At 40.2% G+C, this 16,030-nt stretch overlaps 26 non-coding genes across 26 annotated transcripts; 17 read left to right on the top strand and 9 right to left on the bottom strand.

The window, feature by feature from the left end:
- Window positions 1-148: 148 nt before the first annotated feature.
- Window positions 149-256, bottom strand: trnal-caa (transfer RNA leucine (anticodon CAA)). Its single transcript has 2 exons — window positions 219-256; window positions 149-194 (listed from the first exon to the last, which is right to left on the bottom strand). It is a non-coding gene; the product is annotated as a tRNA-Leu (tRNA).
- A 146-nt stretch (window positions 257-402) lies between these two features.
- On the top strand, window positions 403-474 carry trnaq-cug (transfer RNA glutamine (anticodon CUG)). Its single transcript has one exon. It is a non-coding gene; the product is annotated as a tRNA-Gln (tRNA).
- A 540-nt stretch (window positions 475-1,014) lies between these two features.
- trnaq-uug (transfer RNA glutamine (anticodon UUG)) lies at window positions 1,015-1,086 on the top strand. Its single transcript has one exon. It is a non-coding gene; the product is annotated as a tRNA-Gln (tRNA).
- Window positions 1,087-1,929: 843 nt separating this feature from the next.
- On the bottom strand, window positions 1,930-2,037 carry trnal-caa (transfer RNA leucine (anticodon CAA)). The gene is made up of 2 exons: window positions 2,000-2,037; window positions 1,930-1,975 (listed from the first exon to the last, which is right to left on the bottom strand). It is a non-coding gene; the product is annotated as a tRNA-Leu (tRNA).
- Window positions 2,038-2,183: 146 nt separating this feature from the next.
- On the top strand, window positions 2,184-2,255 carry trnaq-cug (transfer RNA glutamine (anticodon CUG)). Its single transcript has one exon. It is a non-coding gene; the product is annotated as a tRNA-Gln (tRNA).
- A 536-nt stretch (window positions 2,256-2,791) lies between these two features.
- trnaq-uug (transfer RNA glutamine (anticodon UUG)) lies at window positions 2,792-2,863 on the top strand. The gene has a single exon. It is a non-coding gene; the product is annotated as a tRNA-Gln (tRNA).
- Window positions 2,864-3,707: 844 nt separating this feature from the next.
- Window positions 3,708-3,815, bottom strand: trnal-caa (transfer RNA leucine (anticodon CAA)). Its single transcript has 2 exons — window positions 3,778-3,815; window positions 3,708-3,753 (listed from the first exon to the last, which is right to left on the bottom strand). It is a non-coding gene; the product is annotated as a tRNA-Leu (tRNA).
- A 146-nt stretch (window positions 3,816-3,961) lies between these two features.
- On the top strand, window positions 3,962-4,033 carry trnaq-cug (transfer RNA glutamine (anticodon CUG)). Its single transcript has one exon. It is a non-coding gene; the product is annotated as a tRNA-Gln (tRNA).
- Window positions 4,034-4,569: 536 nt separating this feature from the next.
- Window positions 4,570-4,640, top strand: trnaq-uug (transfer RNA glutamine (anticodon UUG)). The gene has a single exon. It is a non-coding gene; the product is annotated as a tRNA-Gln (tRNA).
- An 844-nt stretch (window positions 4,641-5,484) lies between these two features.
- On the bottom strand, window positions 5,485-5,592 carry trnal-caa (transfer RNA leucine (anticodon CAA)). Its single transcript has 2 exons — window positions 5,555-5,592; window positions 5,485-5,530 (listed from the first exon to the last, which is right to left on the bottom strand). It is a non-coding gene; the product is annotated as a tRNA-Leu (tRNA).
- A 146-nt stretch (window positions 5,593-5,738) lies between these two features.
- trnaq-cug (transfer RNA glutamine (anticodon CUG)) lies at window positions 5,739-5,810 on the top strand. The gene has a single exon. It is a non-coding gene; the product is annotated as a tRNA-Gln (tRNA).
- Window positions 5,811-6,351: 541 nt separating this feature from the next.
- trnaq-uug (transfer RNA glutamine (anticodon UUG)) lies at window positions 6,352-6,423 on the top strand. The gene has a single exon. It is a non-coding gene; the product is annotated as a tRNA-Gln (tRNA).
- An 844-nt stretch (window positions 6,424-7,267) lies between these two features.
- Window positions 7,268-7,375, bottom strand: trnal-caa (transfer RNA leucine (anticodon CAA)). The gene is made up of 2 exons: window positions 7,338-7,375; window positions 7,268-7,313 (listed from the first exon to the last, which is right to left on the bottom strand). It is a non-coding gene; the product is annotated as a tRNA-Leu (tRNA).
- A 146-nt stretch (window positions 7,376-7,521) lies between these two features.
- Window positions 7,522-7,593, top strand: trnaq-cug (transfer RNA glutamine (anticodon CUG)). The gene has a single exon. It is a non-coding gene; the product is annotated as a tRNA-Gln (tRNA).
- Window positions 7,594-8,134: 541 nt separating this feature from the next.
- On the top strand, window positions 8,135-8,206 carry trnaq-uug (transfer RNA glutamine (anticodon UUG)). Its single transcript has one exon. It is a non-coding gene; the product is annotated as a tRNA-Gln (tRNA).
- Window positions 8,207-9,050: 844 nt separating this feature from the next.
- On the bottom strand, window positions 9,051-9,158 carry trnal-caa (transfer RNA leucine (anticodon CAA)). The gene is made up of 2 exons: window positions 9,121-9,158; window positions 9,051-9,096 (listed from the first exon to the last, which is right to left on the bottom strand). It is a non-coding gene; the product is annotated as a tRNA-Leu (tRNA).
- Window positions 9,159-9,304: 146 nt separating this feature from the next.
- On the top strand, window positions 9,305-9,376 carry trnaq-cug (transfer RNA glutamine (anticodon CUG)). The gene has a single exon. It is a non-coding gene; the product is annotated as a tRNA-Gln (tRNA).
- Window positions 9,377-9,917: 541 nt separating this feature from the next.
- trnaq-uug (transfer RNA glutamine (anticodon UUG)) lies at window positions 9,918-9,989 on the top strand. Its single transcript has one exon. It is a non-coding gene; the product is annotated as a tRNA-Gln (tRNA).
- An 844-nt stretch (window positions 9,990-10,833) lies between these two features.
- Window positions 10,834-10,941, bottom strand: trnal-caa (transfer RNA leucine (anticodon CAA)). The gene is made up of 2 exons: window positions 10,904-10,941; window positions 10,834-10,879 (listed from the first exon to the last, which is right to left on the bottom strand). It is a non-coding gene; the product is annotated as a tRNA-Leu (tRNA).
- A 146-nt stretch (window positions 10,942-11,087) lies between these two features.
- Window positions 11,088-11,159, top strand: trnaq-cug (transfer RNA glutamine (anticodon CUG)). The gene has a single exon. It is a non-coding gene; the product is annotated as a tRNA-Gln (tRNA).
- Window positions 11,160-11,695: 536 nt separating this feature from the next.
- Window positions 11,696-11,766, top strand: trnaq-uug (transfer RNA glutamine (anticodon UUG)). Its single transcript has one exon. It is a non-coding gene; the product is annotated as a tRNA-Gln (tRNA).
- An 847-nt stretch (window positions 11,767-12,613) lies between these two features.
- Window positions 12,614-12,721, bottom strand: trnal-caa (transfer RNA leucine (anticodon CAA)). Its single transcript has 2 exons — window positions 12,684-12,721; window positions 12,614-12,659 (listed from the first exon to the last, which is right to left on the bottom strand). It is a non-coding gene; the product is annotated as a tRNA-Leu (tRNA).
- A 146-nt stretch (window positions 12,722-12,867) lies between these two features.
- trnaq-cug (transfer RNA glutamine (anticodon CUG)) lies at window positions 12,868-12,939 on the top strand. Its single transcript has one exon. It is a non-coding gene; the product is annotated as a tRNA-Gln (tRNA).
- Window positions 12,940-13,480: 541 nt separating this feature from the next.
- On the top strand, window positions 13,481-13,551 carry trnaq-uug (transfer RNA glutamine (anticodon UUG)). Its single transcript has one exon. It is a non-coding gene; the product is annotated as a tRNA-Gln (tRNA).
- An 843-nt stretch (window positions 13,552-14,394) lies between these two features.
- Window positions 14,395-14,501, bottom strand: trnal-caa (transfer RNA leucine (anticodon CAA)). Its single transcript has 2 exons — window positions 14,464-14,501; window positions 14,395-14,441 (listed from the first exon to the last, which is right to left on the bottom strand). It is a non-coding gene; the product is annotated as a tRNA-Leu (tRNA).
- Window positions 14,502-14,649: 148 nt separating this feature from the next.
- Window positions 14,650-14,722, top strand: trnaq-cug (transfer RNA glutamine (anticodon CUG)). The gene has a single exon. It is a non-coding gene; the product is annotated as a tRNA-Gln (tRNA).
- Window positions 14,723-16,030: the final 1,308 nt, after the last annotated feature.

The following is a 16,030-nucleotide window of genomic DNA, read 5'->3' as shown; positions in this document are numbered from 1 at the left end:
ACCTATACTGCTGGTCACAAATCTCGAGTTCCTTCCTGAACCAGGGTTGCTCTAATCTTTCCTACGGCTTTATTGTGTGGCTCCTTAACTTAAATGCTTGATTTAAAATGAAGTTAAACCTTATGATCCAAAACAGAAGAATATTTTCTGTCAGGAGTGGGATTTGAACCCACGCCTCCAACAGGAGACCAGAAATCCCTATTTGGAAAGGACACATCCTTGAGTCTGGCGCCTTAGACCGCTCGGCCACCCTGACTGAGAAATGAGATGTTGAAATCAGTATGGAGAAGTTGTCCTGAATAGTAAGTTAAAGCCTTGTTTGTATATGTCAGTTGTAACTATTTGGATTCGGTGGTTGTTGTATATAAATTAAGGCACAGGTCCCTGAGCTATCCATCTTGTGGTTCCATGGTGTAATGGTTAGCACTCTGGACTCTGAATCCAGTGATCTGAGTTCAAATCTCAGTGGAACCTTCTCTTTGGTAGTTGTATTCTTTATACCAATGACGCACTTCCTGTCATGTCTGTGAAGTCCTTGGTCTAAAATTAAGTTGAACCCCTAAATGCTTTTGTAAGTACTAAAACTTTTGATTCTGTGGTGTTTTGTATAGAAAGACACTGCTCAGGTGTGTGCCCAAACATTGTTTGCTTTCATGGTGTAACGTTTAGCACTCTGGACTCTGAGTCTACTGTAGTAATGTGAATTCAAGTCTTGGGGAATCTTTCTCTTGATTAAAAAACAGGAAGCCACTTCCTGTCATGCCTGTATACTTTATGACCTTCGAATATTGTCCACTGAATCTGCCTGTTTTGGAGATTATAATCCCAATTTAGGAAGCTATACAAAGACTTCTCTATACAGTCCTGCACAGATGGTCTCGTATAGGGAGTTAGACACAAGCAGACAACAAGAGCTTAAGGTAAACCCCTGTTTGCTTTCGTCAGAAGTTAAAATTTTGATTCTGTAGTGGTTTTATAGAAATCCTTACACAAATTCTGTGCCACCGATCATGTGGTTCCATGGTGTAATGGTTAGCACTCTGGACTTTGACTCCAGTGATCTGAGTTCAAATCTCAGTGGAACCTGCTATTTGGTGATTTTTCTCTTTATACTACTGACAAACGTCATGTCATGTCTGTGGAGTACTTGGTCTAAAATTAGGTTGAACCCCTGTTTGCTTTTGTAGTACTAAAAGTTTTGCTTCCTTGGTGTTTTGTATAGAAAGACACTGTTCAGGCGCCTGCAAGAGCATTGTTTTGTTTCATGGTGTAAAGTTCAGCACTCTGAACTCTGACTCTAGTAATGTGAATTCAAATCTTTGAGGAATCTTTGTTTTGTTTAAAAACCATACAGATTCCATCCTTAAGTCTGGCCCCTTAGACCGCTCAGCCATCCTGACTGTCAGAGATGAAGCTTGAAATTAGTCTGGATTAGTTGTCCTAAAATGAAATTAAAGCCTTGTTTGTCTTTGTCAGTTGTAACAATTTGGATCCTGTGGTGGGTGTATAGAATTGATGGCACGGGTGTCTGCATGGTGTATATCTGGGATCCATGCTGTAATGGTTAGCACTCTGGACTTTGAATCCAGTGATCTGAGTTTGAATCTTGGTTGAACCTCCACCTTTGTTTAAATCCATGAAGCCACTTCTGTTTCAGCCTGTATACTTCATCTTCTTGTCTTTTTGGTCATACCACTCCTCTGAATCTAAAAAGATACAATGCAGCTACTTCTGATCATCTATGTACTTGTGGCATCATTTGGTGCTCTTACAGGGCATGAACCTATACTGCTGGTCACAAATCTCGAGTTCCTTCCTGAACCAGGGTTGCTCTAATCTTTCCTACGGCTTTATTGTGTGGCTCCTTAACTTAAATGCTTGATTTAAAATGAAGTTAAACCTTATGATCCAAAACAGAAGAATATTTTCTGTCAGGAGTGGGATTTGAACCCACGCCTCCAACAGGAGACCAGAAATCCCTATTTGGAAAGGACACATCCTTGAGTCTGGCGCCTTAGACCGCTCGGCCACCCTGACTGAGAAATGAGATGTTGAAATCAGTATGGAGAAGTTTTCCTGAATAGTAAGTTAAAGCCTTGTTTGTATATGTCAGTTGTAACTATTTGGATTCGGTGGTTGTTGTATATAAATAAAGGCACAGGTCCCTATTTCATCCATCTTGTGGTTCCATGGTGTAATGGTTAGCACTCTGGACTCTGAATCCAGTGATCTGAGTTCAAATCTCAGTGGAACCTTTCCTTTGGTAGTTGTATTCTTTATACCAATGACGCACTTCCTGTCATGTCTGTGAAGTCCTTGGTCTAAAATTAAGTTGAACCCCTAAATGCTTTTGTAAGTACTAAAACTTTTGATTCTGTGGTGTTTTGTATAGAAAGACACTGCTCAGGTGTGTGCCCAAACATTGTTTGCTTTCATGGTGTAACGTTTAGCACTCTGGACTCTGAGTCTAGTAATGTGAATTCAAGTCTTGGGGGAATCTTTGTCTTTTTTGAAAAACAGGAAGCCACTTCCTGTCATGCCCGTAAACTTTATGAACTTCGAATATTGTCCACTGAATCTGCCTGTTTTGGAGATTATAATTCCAATTTAGGAAGCTATACAAAGACTTCTCTATACAGTGCTGCACAGATGGTCTCGTATAGGGAGTTAGACACAAGCAGACAACAAGAGCTTAAGGTAAACCCCTGTTTGCTTTCGTCAGAAGTTAAAATTTTGATTCTGTAGTGGTTTTATAGAAATCCTTACACAAATTCTGTGCCACAGATCATGTGGTTCCATGGTGTAATGGTTAGCACTCTGGACTTTGACTCCAGTGATCTGAGTTCAAATCTCAGTGGAACCTGCTATTTGGTGATTTTTCTCTTTATACTACTGACAAACGTCATGTCATGTCTGTGGAGTACTTGGTCTAAAATTAGGTTGAACCCCTGTTTGCTTTTGTAAGTACTAAAAGTTTTGCTTCCTTGGTGTTTTGTATAGAAAGACACTGTTCAGGCGCCTGCAAGAGCATTGTTTTGTTTCATGGTGTAAAGTTCAGCACTCTGAACTCTGACTCTAGTAATGTGAATTCAAATCTTTGAGGAATCTTTGTTTTGTTTAAAAACCATACAGATTCCATCCTTAAGTCTGGCCCCTTAGACCGCTCAGCCATCCTGACTGTCAGAGATGAAGCTTGAAATTAGTCTGGATTAGTTGTCCTAAAATGAAATTAAAGCCTTGTTTGTCTTTGTCAGTTGTAACAATTTGGATCCTGTGGTGGGTGTATAGAATTGATGGCACGGGTGTCTGCATGGTGTATATCTGGGATCCATGCTGTAATGGTTAGCACTCTGGACTTTGAATCCAGTGATCTGAGTTTGAATCTTGGTTGAACCTCCACCTTTGTTTAAATCCATGAAGCCACTTCTTTTTCAGCCTGTATACTTCATCTTCTTCTCTCTTTGGTCATACCACTCCTCTGAATCTAAAAAGATACAATGCAGCTACTTCTGATCATCTATGTACTTGTGGCATCATTTGGTGCTCTTACAGGGCATGAACCTATACTGCTGGTCACAAATCTTGAGTTCCTTCCTGAACCAGGGTTGCTCTAATCTTTCCTACGGCTTTATTGTGTGGCTCCTTAACTTAAATGCTTGATTTAAAATGAAGTTAAACCTTATGATCCAAAACAGAAGAATATTTTCTGTCAGGAGTGGGATTTGAACCCACGCCTCCAACAGGAGACCAGAAATCCCTATTTGGAAAGGACACATCCTTGAGTCTGGCGCCTTAGACCGCTCGGCCACCCTGACTGAGAAATGAGATGTTGAAATCAGTATGGAGAAGTTGTCCTGAATAGTAAGTTAAAGCCTTGTTTGTATATGTCAGTTGTAACTATTTGGATTCGGTGGTTGTTGTATATAAATAAAGGCACAGGTCCCTGAGCTATCCATCTTGTGGTTCCATGGTGTAATGGTTAGCACTCTAGATTCTGAATCCAGTGATCTGAGTTCAAATCTCAGTGGAACCTTCTCTTTGGTGATTGTATTCTTTATACCAATGACGCACTTCCTGTCATGTCTGTGAAGTCCTTGGTCTAAAATTAAGTTGAACCCCTAAATGCTTTTGTAAGTACTAAAACTTTTGATTCTGTGGTGTTTTGTATAGAAAGACACTGCTCAGGTGTGTGCCCAAACATTGTTTGCTTTCATGGTGTAACGTTTAGCACTCTGGACTCTGAGTCTAGTAATGTGAATTCAAGTCTTGGGGGAATCTTTGTCTTGTTTAAAAAACAGGAAGCCACTTCCTGTCATGCCTGTATACTTTATGACCTTCGAATATTGTCCACTGAATCTGCCTGTTTTGGAGATTATAATTCCAATTTAGGAAGCTATACAAAGACTTCTCTATACAGTGCTGCACAGATGGTCTCGTATAGGGAGTTAGACACAAGCAGACAACAAGAGCTTAAGGTAAACCCCTGTTTGCTTTCGTCAGAAGTTAAAATTTTGATTCTGTAGTGGTTTTATAGAAATCCTTACACAAATTCTGTGCCACCGATCATGTGGTTCCATGGTGTAATGGTTAGCACTCTGGACTTTGACTCCAGTGATCTGAGTTCAATCTCAGTGGAACCTGCTATTTGGTGATTTTTCTCTTTATACTACTGACAAACGTCATGTCATGTCTGTGGAGTACTTGGTCTAAAATTAGGTTGAACCCCTGTTTGCTTTTGTAAGTACTAAAAGTTTTGCTTCCTTGGTGTTTTGTATAGAAAGACACTGTTCAGGCGCCTGCAAGAGCATTGTTTTGTTTCATAGTGTAAAGTTCAGCACTCTGAACTCTGACTCTAGTAATGTGAATTCAAATCTTTGGGGAATCTTTGTTTTGTTTAAAAACCATACAGATTCAATTCTTAGGTCTGGCCCCTTAGACCGCTCAGCCATCCTGACTGTCAGAGATGAAGCTTGAAATTAGTCTGGATTAGTTGTCCTAAAATGAAATTAAAGCCTTGTTTGTCTTTGTCAGTTGTAACAATTTGGATCCTGTGGTGGGTGTATAGAATTGATGGCACGGGTGTCTGCATGGTGTATATCTGGGATCCATGCTGTAATGGTTAGCACTCTGGACTTTGAATCCAGTGATCTGAGTTTGAATCTTGGTTGAACCTCCACCTTTGTTTAAATCAATGAAGCCACTTCTGTTTGAGCCTGTATACTTCATCTTCTTGTCTTTCTGGTCATACCACTCCTCTGAATCTAAAAAGATACAATGCAGCTACTTCTGATCATCTATGTACTTGTGGCATCATTTGGTGCTCTTACAGGGCATGAACCTATACTGCTGGTCACAAATCTCGAGTTCCTTCCTGAACCAGGGTTGCTCTAATCTTTCCTACGGCTTTATTGTGTGGCTCCTTAACTTAAATGCTTGATTTAAAATGAAGTTAAACCTTATGATCCAAAACAGAAGAATATTTTCTGTCAGGAGTGGGATTTGAACCCACGCCTCCAACAGGAGACCAGAAATCCCTATTTGGAAAGGACACATCCTTGAGTCTGGCGCCTTAGACCGCTCGGCCACCCTGACTGAGAAATGAGATGTTGAAATCAGTATGGAGAAGTTGTCCTGAATAGTAAGTTAAAGCCTTGTTTGTATATGTCAGTTGTAACTATTTGGATTCGGTGGTTGTTGTATATAAATTAAGGCACAGGTCCCTAAGTCATCCATCTTGTGGTTCCATGGTGTAATGGTTAGCACTCTGGACTCTGAATCCAGTGATCTGAGTTCAAATCTCAGTGGAACCTTCTCTTTGTTAGTTGTATTCTTTATACCAATGACGCACTTCCTGTCATGTCTGTGAAGTCCTTGGTCTAAAATTAAGTTGAACCCCTAAATGCTTTTGTAAGTACTAAAACTTTTGATTCTGTGGTGTTTTGTATAGAAAGACACTGCTCAGGTGTGTGCCCAAACATTGTTTGCTTTCATGGTGTAACGTTTAGCACTCTGGACTCTGAGTCTACTGTAGTAATGTGAATTCAAGTCTTGGGGGAATCTTTCTCTTGATTAAAAAACAGGAAGCCACTTCCTGTCATGCCTGTATACTTTATGACCTTCGAATATTGTCCACTGAATTTGCCTGTTTTGGAGGTTATAATTCCAATTTAGGAAGCTATACAAAGACTTCTCTATACAGTGCTGCACAGATGGTCTCGTATAGGGAGTTAGACACAAGCAGACAACAAGAGCTTAAGGTAAACCCCTGTTTGCTTTCGTCAGAAGTTAAAATTTTGATTCTGTAGTGGTTTTATAGAAATCCTTACACAAATTCTGTGCCACAGATCATGTGGTTCCATGGTGTAATGGTTAGCACTCTGGACTTTGACTCCAGTGATCTGAGTTCAAATCTCAGTGGAACCTGCTATTTGGTGATTTTTCTCTTTATACTACTGACAAACGTCATGTCATGTCTGTGGAGTACTTGGTCTAAAATTAGGTTGAACCCCTGTTTGCTTTTGTAAGTACTAAAAGTTTTGCTTCCTTGGTGTTTTGTATAGAAAGACACTGTTCAGGCGCCTGCAAGAGCATTGTTTTGTTTCATGGTGTAAAGTTCAGCACTCTGAACTCTGACTCTAGTAATGTGAATTCAAATCTTTGAGGAATCTTTGTTTTGTTTAAAAACCATACAGATTCCATCCTTAAGTCTGGCCCCTTAGACCGCTCAGCCATCCTGACTGTCAGAGATGAAGCTTGAAATTAGTCTGGATTAGTTGTCCTAAAATGAAATTAAAGCCTTGTTTGTCTTTGTCAGTTGTAACAATTTGGATCCTGTGGTGGGTGTATAGAATTGATGGCACGGGTGTCTGCATGGTGTATATCTGGGATCCATGCTGTAATGGTTAGCACTCTGGACTTTGAATCCAGTGATCTGAGTTTGAATCTTGGTTGAACCTCCACCTTTGTTTAAATCAATGAAGCCACTTCTGTTTGAGCCTGTATACTTCATCTTCTTGTCTTTCTGGTCATACCACTCCTCTGAATCTAAAAAGATACAATGCAGCTACTTCTGATCATCTATGTACTTGTGGCATCATTTGGTGCTCTTACAGGGCATGAACCTATACTGCTGGTCACAAATCTCGAGTTCCTTCCTGAACCAGGGTTGCTCTAATCTTTCCTACGGCTTTATTGTGTGGCTCCTTAACTTAAATGCTTGATTTAAAATGAAGTTAAACCTTATGATCCAAAACAGAAGAATATTTTCTGTCAGGAGTGGGATTTGAACCCACGCCTCCAACAGGAGACCAGAAATCCCTATTTGGAAAGGACACATCCTTGAGTCTGGCGCCTTAGACCGCTCGGCCACCCTGACTGAGAAATGAGATGTTGAAATCAGTATGGAGAAGTTGTCCTGAATAGTAAGTTAAAGCCTTGTTTGTACATGTCAGTTGTAACTATTTGGATTCGGTGGTTGTTGTATATAAATAAAGGCACAGGTCCCTGAGCCATCCATCTTGTGGTTCCATGGTGTAATGGTTAGCACTCTGGACTCTGAATCCAGTGATCTGAGTTCAAATCTCAGTGGAACCTTCTCTTTGGTGATTGTATTCTTTATACCAATGACACACTTCCTGTAATGTCTGTGAAGTCCTTGATCTAAAATTAAGTTGAACCCCTAAATGCTTTTGTAAGTACTAAAACTTTTGATTCTGTGGTGTTTTGTATAGAAAGACACTGCTCAGGTGTGTGCCCAAACATTGTTTGCTTTCATGGTGTAACGTTTAGCACTCTGGACTCTGAGTCTACTGTAGTAATGTGAATTCAAGTCTTGGGGGAATCTTTGTCTTGTTTAAAAAACAGGAAGCCACTTCCTGTCATGCCTGTATACTTTATGACCTTCGAATATTGTCCACTGAATCTGCCTGTTTTGGAGGTTATAATTCCAATTTAGGAAGCTATACAAAGACTTCTCTATACAGTGCTGCACAGATGGTCTCGTATAGGGAGTTAGACACAAGCAGACAACAAGAGCTTAAGGTAAACCCCTGTTTGCTTTCGTCAGAAGTTAAAATTTTGATTCTGTAGTGGTTTTATAGAAATCCTTACACAAATTCTGTGCCACAGATCATGTGGTTCCATGGTGTAATGGTTAGCACTCTGGACTTTGACTCCAGTGATCTGAGTTCAAATCTCAGTGGAACCTGCTATTTGGTGATTTTTCTCTTTATACTACTGATAAACGTCATGTCATGTCTGTGGAGTACTTGGTCTAAAATTAGGTTGAACCCCTGTTTGCTTTTGTAAGTACTAAAAATTTTGCTTCCTTGGTGTTTTGTATAGAGAGACACTGTTCAGGCGCCTGCAAGAGCATTGTTTTGTTTCATGGTGTAAAGTTCAGCACTCTGAACTCTGACTCTAGTAATGTGAATTCAAATCTTTGAGGAATCTTTGTTTTGTTTAAAAACCATACAGATTCCATCCTTAGGTCTGGCCCCTTAGACCGCTCAGCCATCCTGACTGTCAGAGATGAAGCTTGAAATTAGTCTGGATTAGTTGTCCTAAAATGAAATTAAAGCCTTGTTTGTCTTTGTCAGTTGTAACAATTTGGATCCTGTGGTGGGTGTATAGAATTGATGGCACGGGTGTCTGCATGGTGTATATCTGGGATCCATGCTGTAATGGTTAGCACTCTGGACTTTGAATCCAGTGATCTGAGTTTGAATCTTGGTTGAACCTCCACCTTTGTTTAAATCAATGAAGCCACTTCTGTTTGAGCCTGTATACTTCATCTTCTTGTCTTTCTGGTCATACCACTCCTCTGAATCTAAAAAGATACAATGCAGCTACTTCTGATCATCTATGTACTTGTGGCATCATTTGGTGCTCTTACAGGGCATGAACCTATACTGCTGGTCACAAATCTGGAGTTCCTTCCTGAACCAGGGTTGCTCTAATCTTTCCTACGGCTTTATTGTGTGGCTCCTTAACTTAAATGCTTGATTTAAAATGAAGTTAAACCTTATTATCCAAAACAGAAGAATATTTTCTGTCAGGAGTGGGATTTGAACCCACGCCTCCAACAGGAGACCAGAAATCCCTATTTGGAAAGGACACATCCTTGAGTCTGGCGCCTTAGACCGCTCGGCCACCCTGACTGAGAAATGAGATGTTGAAATCAGTATGGAGAAGTTGTCCTGAATAGTAAGTTAAAGCCTTGTTTGTATATGTCAGTTGTAACTATTTGGATTCGGTGGTTGTTGTATATAAATAAAGGCACAGGTCCCTGAGTCATCCATCTTGTGGTTCCATGGTGTAATGGTTAGCACTCTGGACTCTGAATCCAGTGATCTGAGTTCAAATCTCAGTGGAACCTTCTCTTTGGTGATTGTATTCTTTATACCAATGACACACTTCCTGTCATGTCTGTGAAGTCCTTGATCTAAAATTAAGTTGAACCCCTAAATGCTTTTGTAAGTACTAAAACTTTTGATTCTGTGGTGTTTTGTATAGAAAGACACTGCTCAGGTGTGTGCCCAAACATTGTTTGCTTTCATGGTGTAACGTTTAGCACTCTGGACTCTGAGTCTACTGTAGTAATGTGAATTCAAGTCTTGGGGGAATCTTTCTCTTGATTAAAAAACAGGAAGCCACTTCCTGTCATGCCTGTATACTTCATGACCTTCGAATATTGTCCACTGAATCTGCCTGTTTTGGAGATTATAATCCCAATTTAGGAAGCTATACAAAGACTTCTCTATACAGTCCTGCACAGATGGTCTCGTATAGGGAGTTAGACACAAGCAGACAACAAGAGCTTAAGGTAAACCCCTGTTTGCTTTCGTCAGAAGTTAAAATTTTGATTCTGTAGTGGTTTTATAGAAATCCTTACACAAATTCTGTGCCACAGATCATGTGGTTCCATGGTGTAATGGTTAGCACTCTGGACTTTGACTCCAGTGATCTGAGTTCAAATCTCAGTGGAACCTGCTATTTGGTGATTTTTCTCTTTATACTACTGACAAACGTCATGTCATGTCTGTGGAGTACTTGGTCTAAAATTAGGTTGAACCCCTGTTTGCTTTTGTAGGTACTAAAAGTTTTGCTTCCTTGGTGTTTTGTATAGAAAGAAACTGTTCAGGCGCCTGCAAGAGCATTGTTTTGTTTCATGGTGTAAAGTTCAGCACTCTGAACTCTGACTCTAGTAATGTGAATTCAAATCTTTGAGGAATCTTTGTTTTGTTTAAAAACCATACAGATTCCATCCTTAAGTCTGGCCCCTTAGACCGCTCAGCCATCCTGACTGTCAGAGATGAAGCTTGAAATTAGTCTGGATTAGTTGTCCTAAAATGAAATTAAAGCCTTGTTTGTCTTTGTCGGTTGTAACAATTTGGATCCTGTGGTGGGTGTATAGAATTGATGGCACGGGTGTCTGCATGGTGTATATCTGGGATCCATGCTGTAATGGTTAGCACTCTGGACTTTGAATCCAGTGATCTGAGTTTGAATCTTGGTTGAACCTCCACCTTTGTTTAGATCCATGAAGCCACTTCTGTTTCAGCCTGTATACTTCATTTTCTTGTCTTTTTGGTCATACCACTCCTCTGAATCTAAAAAGATACAATGCAGCTACTTCTGATCATCTATGTACTTGTGGCATCATTTGGTGCTCTTACAGGGCATGAACCTATACTGCTGGTCACAAATCTCGAGTTCCTTCCTGAACCAGGGTTGCTCTAATCTTTCCTACGGCTTTATTGTGTGGCTCCTTAACTTAAATGCTTGATTTAAAATGAAGTTAAACCTTATGATCCAAAACAGAAAAATATTTCCTGTCAGGAGTGGGATTTGAAGCCACGCCTCCAACAGGAGACCAGAAATCCCTATTTGGAAAGGACACATCCTTGAGTCTGGCGCCTTAGACCGCTCGGCCACCCTGACTGAGAAATGAGATGTTGAAATCAGTATGGAGAAGTTGTCCTGAATAGTAAGTTAAAGCCTTGTTTGTACATGTCAGTTGTAACTATTTGGATTCTGTGGTTGTTGTATATAAATAAAGGCACAGGTCCCTGAGCTATCCATCTTGTGGTTCCATGGTGTAATGGTTAGCACTCTGGACTCTGAATCCAGTGATCTGAGTTCAAATCTCAGTGGAACCTTCTCTTTGGTGATTGTATTCTTTATACCAATGACGCACTTCCTGTCATGTCTGTGAAGTCCTTGGTCTAAAATTAAGTTGAACCCCTAAATGCTTTTGTAAGTACTAAAACTTTTGATTCTGTGGTGTTTTGTATAGAAAGACACTGCTCAGGTGTGTGCCCAAACATTGTTTGCTTTCATGGTGTAACGTTTAGCACTCTGGACTCTGAGTCTAGTAATGTGAATTCAAGTCTTGGGGGAATCTTTGTCTTGTTTGAAAAACAGGAAGCCACTTCCTGTCATGCCTGTATACTTTATGACCTTCGAATATTGTCCACTGAATCTGCCTGTTTTGGAGGTTATAATTCCAATTTAGGAAGCTATACAAAGACTTCTCTATACAGTGCTGCACAGATGGTCTCGTATAGGGAGTTAGACACAAGCAGACAACAAGAGCTTAAGGTAAACCCCTGTTTGCTTTCGTCAGAAGTTAAAATTTTGATTCTGTAGTGGTTTTATAGAAATGCTTACACAAATTCTGTGCCACCGATCATGTGGTTCCATGGTGTAATGGTTAGCACTCTGGACTTTGACTCCAGTGATCTGAGTTCAATCTCAGTGGAACCTGCTATTTGGTGATTTTTCTCTTTATACTACTGACAAACGTCATGTCATGTCTGTGGAGTACTTGGTCTAAAATTAGGTTGAACCCCTGTTTGCTTTTGTAAGTACTAAAAGTTTTGCTTCCTTGGTGGTTTTGTATAGAAAGACACTGTTCAGGCGCCTGCAAGAGCATTGTTTTGTTTCATGGTGTAAAGTTCAGCACTCTGAACTCTGACTCTAGTAATGTGAATTCAAATCTTTGAGGGAATCTTTGTTTTGTTTAAAAACCATACAGATTCCATCCTTAAGGTCTGGCCCCTTAGACCGCTCAGCCATCCTGACTGTCAGAGATGAAGCTTGAAATTAGTCTGGATTAGTTGTCCTAAAATGAAATTAAAGCCTTGTTTGTCTTTGTCAGTTGTAACAATTTGGATCCTGTGGTGGGTGTATAGAATTGATGGCACGGGTGTCTGCATGGTGTATATCTGGGATCCATGCTGTAATGGTTAGCACTCTGGACTTTGAATCCAGTGATCTGAGTTTGAATCTTGGTTGAACCTCCACCTTTGTTTAAATCAATGAAGCCACTTCTGTTTGAGCCTGTATACTTCATCTTCTTGTCTTTCTGGTCATACCACTCCTCTGAATCTAAAAAGATACAATGCAGCTACTTCTGATCATCTATGTACTTGTGGCATCATTTGGTGCTCTTACAGGGCATGAACCTATACTGCTGGTCACAAATCTCGAGTTCCTTCCTGAACCAGGGTTGCTCTAATCTTTCCTACGGCTTTATTGTGTGGCTCCTTAACTTAAATGCTTGATTTAAAATGAAGTTAAACCTTATGATCCAAAACAGAAGAATATTTTCTGTCAGGAGTGGGATTTGAACCCACGCCTCCAACAGGAGACCAGAAATCCCTATTTGGAAAGGACACATCCTTGAGTCTGGCGCCTTAGACCGCTCGGCCACCCTGACTGAGAAATGAGATGTTGAAATCAGTATGGAGAAGTTGTCCTGAATAGTAAGTTAAAGCATTGTTTGTATATGTCAGTTGTAACTATTTGGATTCGGTGGTTGTTGTATATAAATAAAGGCACAGGTCCCTCAGCCAACCATCTTGTGGTTCCATGGTGTAATGGTTAGCACTCTGGACTCTGAATCCAGTGATCTGAGTTCAAATCTCAGTGGAACCTTCTCTTTGGTGATTGTATTCTTTATACCAATGACACACTTCCTGTCATGTCTGTGAAGTCCTTGATCTAAAATTAAGTTGAACCCCTAAATGCTTTTGTAAGTACTAAAACTTTTGATTCTGTGGTGTTTTGTATAGAAAGACACTGCTCAGGTGTGTGCCCAAACATTGTTTGCTTTCATGGTGTAACGTTTAGCACTCTGGACTCTGAGTCTACTGTAGTAATGTGAATTCAAGTCTTGGGGGAATCTTTCTCTTGATTAAAAAACAGGAAGCCACTTCCTGTCATGCCTGTATACTTTATGACCTTCGAATATTGTCCACTGAATTTGCCTGTTTTGGAGGTTATAATTCCAATTTAGGAAGCTATACAAAGACTTCTCTATACAGTGCTGCACAGATGGTCTCGTATAGGGAGTTAGACACAAGCAGACAACAAGAGCTTAAGGTAAACCCCTGTTTGCTTTCGTCAGAAGTTAAAATTTTGATTCTGTAGTGGTTTTATAGAAATCCTTACACAAATTCTGTGCCACAGATCATGTGGTTCCATGGTGTAATGGTTAGCACTCTGGACTTTGACTCCAGCGATCTGAGTTCAATCTCAGTGGAACCTGCTATTTGGTGATTTTTCTCTTTATACTACTGACAAACGTCATGTCATGTCTGTGGAGTACTTGGTCTAAAATTAGGTTGAACCCCTGTTTGCTTTTGTAAGTACTAAAAGTTTTGCTTCCTTGGTGTTTTGTATAGAAAGACACTGTTCAGGCGCCTGCAAGAGCATTGTTTTGTTTCATAGTGTAAAGTTCAGCACTCTGAACTCTGACTCTAGTAATGTGAATTCAAATCTTTGGGGAATCTTTGTTTTGTTTAAAAACCATACAGATTCAATTCTTAGGTCTGGCCCCTTAGACCGCTCAGCCATCCTGACTGTCAGAGATGAAGCTTGAAATTAGTCTGGATTAGTTGTCCTAAATGAAATTAAAGCCTTGTTTGTCTTTGTCAGTTGTAAACAATTTGGATCCTGTGGTGGGTGTATAGAATTGATGGCACGGGTGTCTGCATGGTGTATATCTGGGATCCATGCTGTAATGGTTAGCACTCTGGACTTTGAATCCAGTGATCTGAGTTTGAATCTTGGTTGAACCTCCACCTTTGTTTAAATCAATGAAGCCACTTCTGTTTGAGCCTGTATACTTCATCTTCTTTCTTTCTGGTCATACCACTCCTCTGAATCTAAAAAGATACAATGCAGCTACTTCTGATCATCTATGTACTTGTGGCATCATTTGGTGCTCTTACAGGGCATGAACCTATACTGCTGGTCACAAATCTCGAGTTCCTTCCTGAACCAGGGTTGCTCTAATCTTTCCTACGGCTTTATTGTGTGGCTCCTTAACTTAAATGCTTGATTTAAAATGAAGTTAAACCTTATTATCCAAAACAGAAGAATATTTTCTGTCAGGAGTGGGATTTGAACCCACGCCTCCAACAGGAGACCATGAATCCCTATTTGGAAGGACACATCCTTGAGTCTGGAGCCTTAGACCGCTCGGCCACCCTGACTGAGAAATGAGATGTTGAAATCAGTATGGAGAAGTTGTCCTGAATAGTAAGTTAAAGCCTTGTTTGTATCATGTCAGTTGTAACTATTTGGATTCTGTGGTTGTTGTATATAAATAAAGGCACAGGTCCCTTGAGCTATCCATCTTGTGGTTCCATGGTGTAATGGTTAGGCACTCTGGACTCTGAATACAGTGATCTGAGTTCAAATCTCAGTGGAACCTTCTCTTTGTGATTGTATTCTTTATACCAAGGACGACACTTCCTGTATGTCTGTGAAGTCCTTGGTCTAAAATTAAAGTTGAACCCCTAAATGCTTTTGTAAGTACTAAAACTTTTGATTCTGTGGTGTTTTGTATAGAAAGACACTGCATCAGGTGTGTGCCCAAACATTGTTTGCTTGTCAGGGTGTAACGTTAGCACTCTGGACTCTGAGTCTAGTAATGTGAATTCAAGTCTTGGGGGAATCTTTCTTGTGTTTGAAAAACAGGAAGCCACTTCCTGTCATGCCTGTATACTTAATGACCTTCGAATATTGTCCACTGAATCTGCCTGTTTTGGAGGTTATAATCCCAATTTAGGAAGCTATACAAAGACGTCTCTATACAGTGCTGCACAGATGGTCTCGTATAGGGAGGTTAGGACACAAGCAGACAACAAGAGCTTAAGGTAAACCCCTGTTTGCTTTCGTCAGAAGTTAAAATTTTGATTCTGTAGTGGTTTTATAGAATCCTTACACAAATTCTGTGCCACCGATCATGTGGTTCCATGGTTGTAAGGTTAGCACTATGGACTTTGACTCCTAGTGATCTGAGTTCAAATCTCAGTGGAACCTGCTATTGGTGATTTTTCTCTTTATACTACTGAACAACGTCATGTCATGTCTGTGGAGAGTACTGGTCTAAAATTAGGTTGAACCCCTGTTTGCTTTTGTAGGTACTAAAAGTTTTGCTTCCTTGGTGTTTTGTATAGAAGACACTGTTCAGGCGCCTGCAAGAGCATTGTTTTGTTTCATGGTGTAAAGTTCAGCACTCTGAACTCTGACTCTAGTAATGTGATTCAAATCTTTGAGGAATCTTTGTTTTGTTTAAAAAACCATACAGATCCATCCTTAAGTCTGCCCCTTAGACCGCTCAGCCATCCTGACTGTCAGAGATGAAGCTTGAAATTAGTCTGGATTAGTTGTCCTAAAATGAATATAAAGCCTTGTTTGTCTTTGTCAGTTGTAACATTTGGATCCTGTGGTGGGTGTATAGAATTGATGCACGTGTCTGCATGGTGTATATCTGGGATCCATGCTGAATGGTTAGCACTCTGGACTTTGAATCAGTGATCTGAGTTTGAATCTGGGTTGAACCTCCACCTTTGTTTAATCAATGAAGGCCACTTCTGTTTAGCCTGTATACTTCATCTTCTTTTCTTTGGTCATACACTCCTCGAATCTAAAAGATACAATGCAGCTACTTCGATCATCTATTACTTGTGGCATCATTTGTGCTCTTACAGGGCAATGAACCTATACTGCTGTTCAC

The sequence above is a fragment of the Betta splendens genome, chromosome 4 (genome assembly GCF_900634795.4).
Source record: "Betta splendens chromosome 4, fBetSpl5.4, whole genome shotgun sequence".
In the NCBI taxonomy this organism is placed as follows: domain Eukaryota; kingdom Metazoa; phylum Chordata; class Actinopteri; order Anabantiformes; family Osphronemidae; genus Betta; species Betta splendens.
The sequence above is the reverse complement of the archived record's forward strand: the minus strand, read 5'-3'. Positions and strand labels throughout refer to the sequence as shown.